The sequence below is a fragment of the Trichosurus vulpecula genome, chromosome 1 (genome assembly GCF_011100635.1).
Source record: "Trichosurus vulpecula isolate mTriVul1 chromosome 1, mTriVul1.pri, whole genome shotgun sequence".
NCBI classification, from domain to species: Eukaryota; Metazoa; Chordata; class Mammalia; order Diprotodontia; family Phalangeridae; genus Trichosurus; species Trichosurus vulpecula.
In genome coordinates this window covers 410,920,403-410,929,525 of record NC_050573.1, presented here as the reverse complement: position 1 = coordinate 410,929,525, position 9,123 = coordinate 410,920,403, and positions in this window count along the sequence as shown.

Sequence of the window (9,123 nt, the reverse complement as noted above, 5' to 3'; positions counted from 1 at the left end):
TTAGCTTGAGTCCCAAGGCTCTAACTAACTGTGTGTGACCTTGGATAAATCTCTTGACACTTTGGGTTTTAGTTTCCTCAGCTGTGAAATACAGGGGCTAGACTAAATAACATTTAAGATCTCTTCTATTTCTAACATCTTATGAATCTATTATCATATGTCCCATTACTATTAATGGGAATTATATATTGGAAGAAAAATACCCCAGTCATATCAGAAGGTTTTTGTGCTAAAACAAGAATTCTTAAATCTGGGATCCCTGAGCTTTTTTTTTTTAAAGAAAATTTTGATGACAGTATTTCAATAAAAAGGTTTCCTTTGTAATCCTGTTTTATGCATTTAAAAACATTAGTCTGAGGAGAGATCCTTGGGCTTCATCACATTCCCAAAGGCATCCATGACACTAAAACCCCATTATAGAACTTAGCTACTCTCCCCCACCATTAGCTCTCATCCTTCAATATGGTAAGGTAATAAATGTTGAATCAACCTTCAGGATTTGAATATATATCTTTCAGGACAGGTTCAGATTTTGCTACAGTTCTTGTACTATACCAAAATGATTTCATCCTCTAACACATTTTGTAAATTTACTATTGATATCTAAACAAAATGTGAAAATCCTAGAATTGTTAGGCTTTTAGAGATGGAAGGTAACTTTAGAATACCTAATCCAATCTCTTTTTTTAAATTGGTAAGGAAATTAAGGGCTAGAGGTGTTATGTAATTTGTACAAGGTATCATAGATTTAGAGTTGGAAGGGATGTTAAACCATATGAAGTCCAACCCCCTCATTTTATCGATAAGGTAACTGAGACACAGACAGGATTTGTCCCAAGCCACAGAGCTATGTCTAAGTAGTATTTGAACCCAGGGCTTCTTGGCCCCCAAGTCAGCATTCTAATCACTGCTCCATAAGGCTTAAATATCCAGGGATTGGTACATGTTTCTACTCTCCTTTAATCACAATGCACTGCATACATGTGATGAGGTTTAGATTGAACTCCCCTAGAATCTTCCCACTGGATGAGGCATTTGCCTGAGGCCATAAGCGTTTCATTATGGCTAGGCCCAAATCTCTAGGCCAGGTTACTCTTAACCTAGCTAACCTAGCCTAGCCCTGCATTGTCTGGCTAGTTTCCACCCTTGATCCTCTCAAAGTGTCTATGCCTAAATCTGTTAACCCTTAAACTAGCCTAGCCCTACATTGTCTGTTATCTCCAGGTAGCCTTCAGCTACTTCCCTCCCTTAATCCCATTCTCTTGGTTCCTGGAGTTTGACCTCATCCCAGTCCCATCAAGCTCCTTCTCAAGACCCTCCCTAAACCCCTCCTCCCATCACCCTAGGACCACCCTAGATCCCTCCTACAGTCTTTGTGTGTATAAGTTTCATCCTGCCTCCATGAAGGGACTCAGATTCCATGAACCTCAGCTGCAATCTGGTCTGCTTGTGAAAATGAACATCACAAAGGGTGAGATTTCTTAAGACAACCTGATACGGCGAACCTGTAATAAACTTTGTCTTTCTTTGGCTGTGAGAAGGCTTGAGTCGAATTCATTAGAGCAGGACCCGGCATGCTGGTATTTTGGGGTCTTGAGCACCCCTAAAAGCATATGTTTCACTAACCTCTTCATATGGTTCCCTGACCTCTTCATATGCACAAGATATGCAAGGTTCAGCATGTTAATTATTTTCATTTCTATAGATCCACAGTTCTCAAAGTGTGGTCCAGGGATCCCTGGGAGTCCCAGATACCATGTTGTAGGGCCCACAAACTCAAAACTATTTTCATAACAATGTTAAATTGTTTTCATTTCTAGTGCAATAAATATCAATAGATTTAAATAAACAAAAGCTCTTGGAGGGGGTTGTTTCCTTGATAATTGTTAGAAATGTAAAGGAGTACTGTGACCAAAAAGTTTGAACCACTGCTATACCAAATATCCACACTCATCAAATTTGGCTTTTGTCAGCCATGCACTGTTATTCTATAGCTTAGAGTAGTCTGTGCTTGAAAACAGCATTTGGGACATTGGAACAGATTTTCTGTGGGCCTGGAGCATGGAAAGGCTCTTCAATCTTTGAGTTTCTAGATAATAAAGAAAGGTAACAAAGAAATGAATTGAAAAACACAATGGGTCATTTTCCTAGCTCTGTCACTAACTTCAAGATCTTAGGACTCAGATGCTGGGTCCTTTTTGATAAGTTACAACTTCTCAGAGGAATGGTTTCCTTACCTGAAAAATGAAGGGGGTGGCAATAGGAAACCAAATGACTTCCAAGATCCATTCACGTGTAATAACAATAATAATCTGTGAAGAAAATGTTTGGAAAGGTGAGTGGAAGTAGAACATCTTAGGCACTAAGGGGAAAAAAAGACATTTTTAGAAGGAGAGGGTTGGACTAGATGGTCTCTCTGGTCCCTTCAACCTCTAGATATGTGATAATATGACGTTAAAAATATGTTGTCAAAAATCATTTCCCTCTAAAGTGAAGAAAAGATAGGCCACTAGATGTCACTGCTAAACTACTAATATACACTCAAATCCCAGACTTAGTAAAAGTCTGGCTTTTGAGGCATGTGTAGTGGAAACCACTGTGTTATATAGGCTTTGGAGATTGGTTTTGAGTTTTGTAAAACCCCTGCAACTCTTAATGTGTTTGGGGTTTCACAAAGCTTTTACAAATTTTGGGAAAATGTTTGCTTGAATTCACACCCATGTGTATTTGCATGGAAATTGAATTAAAGACAAATGTGACTCACTAGCTAAGTGGAAACTTGTGATGGTCAAACAAGGTCAGAGACAATCACCGTGCTTATATTGTTTTATTCTTCAAGAAAAATAGCCCTGAATAAACTATTATTTGCCTTAGGACAACGTATGACAGTAAAGAGAAAATCAAGGTATTAAATAGAATACTTTTAAATTATCTCAAATGTACTTACCCCAAATAGTAATTTGGAAATTGGAATGTCAACTTTTTGGTATGTTATTCCACCACTAAATCACACACACACACACACACACACACACACACACACACACAAAATCTATTCCATTATTTCACTCTTTTCTTTCTGTGCCTATGCTTTCCTTCTCCCAACAAATTTCTCGTTAACATCTTCATGCTCTAGCAAGCTACCTCTGTTTCTGTTCATGCCCCCAATCATTCACTTGATTACTCTTTTCCAACTTAGATTGCCTTTGGTTGATTTCTCACTTTCATGTACTGCTATCCCAGTTCATGGACTCACTGAATCTTACAGTTAGTAGACATATTAGACACACTCTAGTCCAACAAATTTCACTTATTGCTTTTTAAAGTAACCAGTTCTTTTTTGTTAGAAAAGTGTACCTAATTATTGAGTCATAATCTATCTTCATGCAACTTCTTTTCAATTGTCCTAGGTCAATTGTTCAAACAACAAAAAATGTCTGTTCCTTTTTTCACATAATATGTCTTCAGATATTTAAACATAACTATCATGTCTTCTCTAAGTTTTCTTTTCCCCAGGCCAAACATATACAGTCCTTTCAACCAGTTTCACTTTTTTCTAACAGTTCCCCATTCCCTTATCATCTTGGTCTCTATCCTTTGGCTATATTCCAGTTTTTTAATACAGCAATACTTGGATATATTTGTGATCTCATAATACTCCTTTCAACAGTGCAGATAGAAACCCACCCATGACTTCATCGTGTGTATCTCTTGTCCATATCCTCTTATAAAGTCCTTCACAGGAGATCAATCTAACATGGTTGTATCTTTGCTCTAATTGTCTTGATATTGAAGGGAGGCAAATAGAGCATACCAGCTATTCATTGGTAATCTTTCGCTCGAACTACAAGACCTACTTACCTCCTTCTGTAGTTATACTTGTCTTTATTAATCTCTTTCATGCCTCTTCACTTCTGTAATTCTTAATCTGTAATATGCTATGGCTTACTCTCCCCAATCTTGGATTGCCTACTATGTCACTCTGTTGCCAACTTTAATTATTTAAAAGACTAGCATTCTCAACAATATAGCATCATCAGAAGAATACTGATATTTTAAAATGGCGGCCTTTGTTTCAGGGAAAGTATGGGACCATGAAAAGCACTATACAGTTTTCCAAAGGCAATTGAATTGCACTCTTCTTATTCAATACTAGGATCAGTTGATCGTCTATACTGTTTGTCTAAGATCTATACACTGGTGAGGTAGCTGCATGGGATATCCATCCAACTACATACCACAATCTGAAAAATAGCCATTCTTCTATTCAGTGTTTTTGTTGTTGTTTTCCCCAGTGTATAGTTAAGCCAAACTATTGGGAGCGATTCTGGATCTCATTTATGAGATTTTGTGATGATCCAGGCCATCAGCTTGATACCATTCTCAAACTGGGACTCCATCTATAGGGAATTCCTTATGCATTTGAACTCTGTGCTGAACATTCTACATACAAGTGGCAATCACCTTTTTACTGGCAAATCTCTTCTCGTTTTATCCCTTGATATTAGTAATTAGACAATGTTGATTCCAATTATCTTTGTTTTAGCACTTTTCAAGAATTCTGTTTGATTTTGATGTATACATGGGAAATCCTTTGTTAGAGAACAGGCTGCAAGATAGCCTTTTACTATAGCCAAACAAGTCCTTTTAAACAATAATAGTAAGTGTGGTGTGTTTTTTTTTTTATAAACTCTACATCTTTCAATTGCTGCATAAGTCTAAAGATGTATTTTGCTGCAGAATATCATAACCTAGATTGTTTCCTTCCCTTATCAAGGATACCTTCAATTCATGTGTATATTATTCTAATGATGATCTTCATAGTGATTTGAAAATAGTCATATGGAGAGACGCTTTCTGTTGTTTTCTCATTTGCCTTTTGTCTGTGGTAGTGTTGCCTGTGGTCTGCATTGTTGTTTTTGGTTTTTCGTACCAAGACTTAACCCTTCTCCATTTTTTTCCCCAAATATCTTGAGACAATCTTTCACTAGCCTCAAAATTTTGTTGTCTCTTGCATGGACTTTTTCTGAGCATCCTTGGTTTAGTCTAGCAGATTTTCCTAGATTTGTTTTCTTTAGTACCATTTCCATTGCTTCATGTAGCATGTTGGAGACTATAATATTAGAGTCCATATGTGGTAGCTACACTGTCATTGCTGGAAAGGATGGTTTGTTATAGTAATCTGGACAGATCTTTTACATTTTTCAGCTGTTTGTTGTACTCCTAGTTTCAACACTCAAGTTAAATGCTTTCGGGATGATCTAGCAGAATTATGCCTTTCACCAAGCCTTCTGTAACTTGTTTTGTTTTTTCCTTCTATTGAGTCTTACTATCTTATGCTATGATACTGACTATTCACCATTCTCCTCCATAAGATTTTAAAAGAAAAATTTATTTTCTAAGCTGGTATTATTCTTGAATGCCACATGCTGCTGCTTGGCAAAGGGATCAAATATATGTTGCCTAAGTATTTCTTGGGCTCTGTTCCTTTATCAGTTTCCAATTTTACTTTTTCAAGTTGTTTAAATAGATCAGTTTAGAGTTGTTTTAATTGACTGCCATATTTTCTTCCCATTTTTATTCTTTTTTATAAGTTGATTTTGATCTTTGTTCTAACAAGTCAGTGTTCTAACTGTACATAGATTGCTACTTTGGAAATTACTTATACACATATATTTATATGATATAATGTATTATATACAATATTATATATAAATGTAAAAATGGCCTATACAGGGTGTCCTAAAAGCACTTTAGTGAGTGCATTTTATACTACTTAAGCTTAAAACTGCACTGAGATTTTTGGAGCACTCTATATTATGAAATGTGCTAAAGGTGACTTATTTCCTTCCCTTATCAAGTATGCATTTAATACATGCATGGATTATTTTCATAAAGTTCTTCATAGTGATTTGAAAATAGTTATGTGGATAGATGCTTTCTGATGTTTTCTCAATTGTATTTTTTCTGTAGTTATGTTGTCTGTGGTCTGTGGTTATAACCATAATATGAAATACGGTCTCACTGAAAAGAAATATACATATACATACTCAAATACATGCACATATATTTTAAACTATGTTGGACCAACATATATGCAAACACAGTTGCAAGTAAATGAAAAATTAAAATAATACAGTAGCTAGGAATTCTACTCAGACTATTTGCTAGACAGAGTAATAACATTCTTAAATGATCTTAATATTTTGTTGTCCTTCATTTATAAGATGCTCTTTTTTATGCAGAAGGAAAAAATGAAGGAACAAAGGAAGAAAGGAAAGAAATATTTATGAAGCACCTATTATGTACAAGGTAATTACTAAGTGCTTTATAAGCATTATCTCATTTGAACCTTGCAGCAGCCCTGAGAGATAGTTTACAACTTTGGAGAAGTTTACTCTCTGACATCGAAGTCATAAAATCCAGCATGATATCTCCTTTAGAGACAGTCACAGGGCTCAAAGCTAAGGGCTCAAAGCTACAGAGGTAGAAAGGACCTCAAAAGCCATTTGATCCAACAATTGAGAAAACTGAGGTCCAGAAGAGGCTAAGTGACTTGTCCAAGGTCACACAGATAGTAAGCATCAGAGTAGGCATCATTGTCATTAGTACTAGTATTATCCCTGTTTTAGAGTTGAGGAAACAGGCAGACAGGGCTTTAATGACTTGCCTAGGTTCACACAATTAGCAAGTGTCTGAGGCCAAATCTGAACTCAGATCTTCCTGGTGCTAGGCCCAGTATTCTATATGCTGTTCCATAGCTAGAATTAGAATGTCTTATTTTCTAACTGATTTTCCAGTGATTATCATAGATTTTAATCAATTCATTTTTGGTCTCTGCTCCTCTATGCGATGAATAGGACATTTATTAAATACTATGCTGAAAGTAGGAATCAAGTCTATTATAATGGCACACACAGCCCACATTGGGGCTGAACCAAAATCCACGGCCTTATTAACACTATGCATTAATCAATAGTTTCCTACCACTTGTGGGGATGGCCTTGATGGTTTGAACCCTGTGTTTTTCACCCAGGATTCGCTGTGGAGGTTGGGTGACCTTTTCCTCTTTCCTGTCTATGTCACAACAAAAACAAATAAAGTTTTGTATTTCTACCTTCACTTAGGGCTCCAAAAAGAGAGAGGCCACCATTTCAACCTGAACCTCTATACCCTATAATCTATGACTGATTCACTTAGCTGGTGATGATGAAATCAAGATTTCTATTTCTGTTTCTCCAAATGACAGTGTTTCTAGGGATTTTAAGGGGCTTTCAGCATTACTTCATCTCTCTCTCCTGGGTGCATTTATGTATCTAGTTCATCAGGGAAACTGAATGAGGAATTCTTCAACACTGAATTGTTGGGCTCATGATGCACTGTTTTTACCTCATGTCTACTGTCCCAGACTTATCAGCCTTTCCACAACAAGTAATCATATCTGTCCTAGGCTCACAATTTTCTTCTCTGACATTGTTTGGCTGTGGCTCAATTCCCATTTTCTCAGCACTGATAATTTCATGATTTATATCTCACTGATCCTTCACAATAGCCTTACTCATATTAACTAAATGATTATGGTAGTGTATGTGAGAAACATCAGTCAGGTGAGCTAATGTGGTCTCTCAAGCCATCTGAATAACAGATTGAGCCAGATTACCTCAGGGTCCAGCTAACCTCTGATTTTGAATTAGTCAGTGCTAGAAGTTGCTTGGACTGCTTTGATTAGTTTCTAAAACACCTCTAAGTATGCAGGTCCTCTACTGGTATTTGCTAAATTATCTATCAAGAAATCCATATCAAGAGTGAAGTTATGATATACAGGCTATCTCCAGAGTATGTAGTTTTAAACTTTAATAGCCTTAAGTTTTAATAGACTTTTGGAACATTTATTTTAATAAAAGATAAGCATAATGTTTTGTTTCTTTCATTAATGAAAATGATGCCTACTCTGATGCTTACTACCTGTGTGACCTTGGACAAGTCACTTAGCCTCTTCTGGACCTGTTTTCTCAATTGTTGGATCGAATGCTTTTGAGGTCCTTTCCAGCTCTGTAGCTTCGATCCCTATGATTGTCTCTAAAGCAGATATCATGCTGGATTTTATGACTTGGATGTCATGATCCCTAAGGTCTCTACCAGGTTCTAAATTTATAATCCTAAGTATAAATACAAATACCAGTGGTTCAAGTACTAATTCCTTCATTACTTAATGTCATTTTGAACACTCCACACTAAAAGGCAAGTTTGGCTTTTAAACACAGCTAAAGCATTTCAGCTTTGGAATATTAACTCATAGTTGAGATGTAGGTTGTATTCCATTTCACCTCAGCTGAATGACTTATGTGTATATAAGAAACCAAATCTAAAATGACCTCCCAATTCCTCTAGCATGTGTATGAGTCTTCAAAGTTGATTACATTTGTTTTGCCCAGTCATTCAGCTGTCAAAGAAAAAAAAATTCTCTCCCTTCTGCTTATTACATGTAATACATTAGGCTAACGAAGATCTCTTAAGCAGTTCTTATATATGTGTGACTTCCATGAACTTGAGTAGTTAACATTGGCACAAATGATCTCTTGGCCGAAAAAAAGAAATCTGGCCTCACCTTTACCTACAAGGCATCAGTGACTTTGGACCAGGGTCCTTCCCTGCAATTGATAACAAGGCTGAGCTTATTCTTTGGTTCACTGAATAGGTTTGGATCATCCAGTGGATTTGTAATGGCTAAGGGAGCTTATTTTTTTATAATTTATTTAGCTTTTAATTTCCTCCCAACCACATATAAAAACAATTTTAACATTTGTTTTGAAACTTTGAGTTCTAAATTGTCTCCCTTCCTCCCTCCTCAACCGTCTCACTGAGAAGGCACAATTCGATGTAGGTGATACATGTGTAGTCATGCAAAATATTTCCATATTAGTCATGTTGTGAAAGAATACAGACAAAAAAAACCTCAAGAAAAATAAAGTAAAAAAAGATGCTTCAATCTGTATTCAGACGACATCAGTTCTTTCTCTGGGGATGGATATCATTTTTTATCATAAGTCTTTCAGAGTTGTCTTGGATCACTGTATTGCTGAGAATAGCTAAGTCATTCACAGCTGATCATCATACAATATT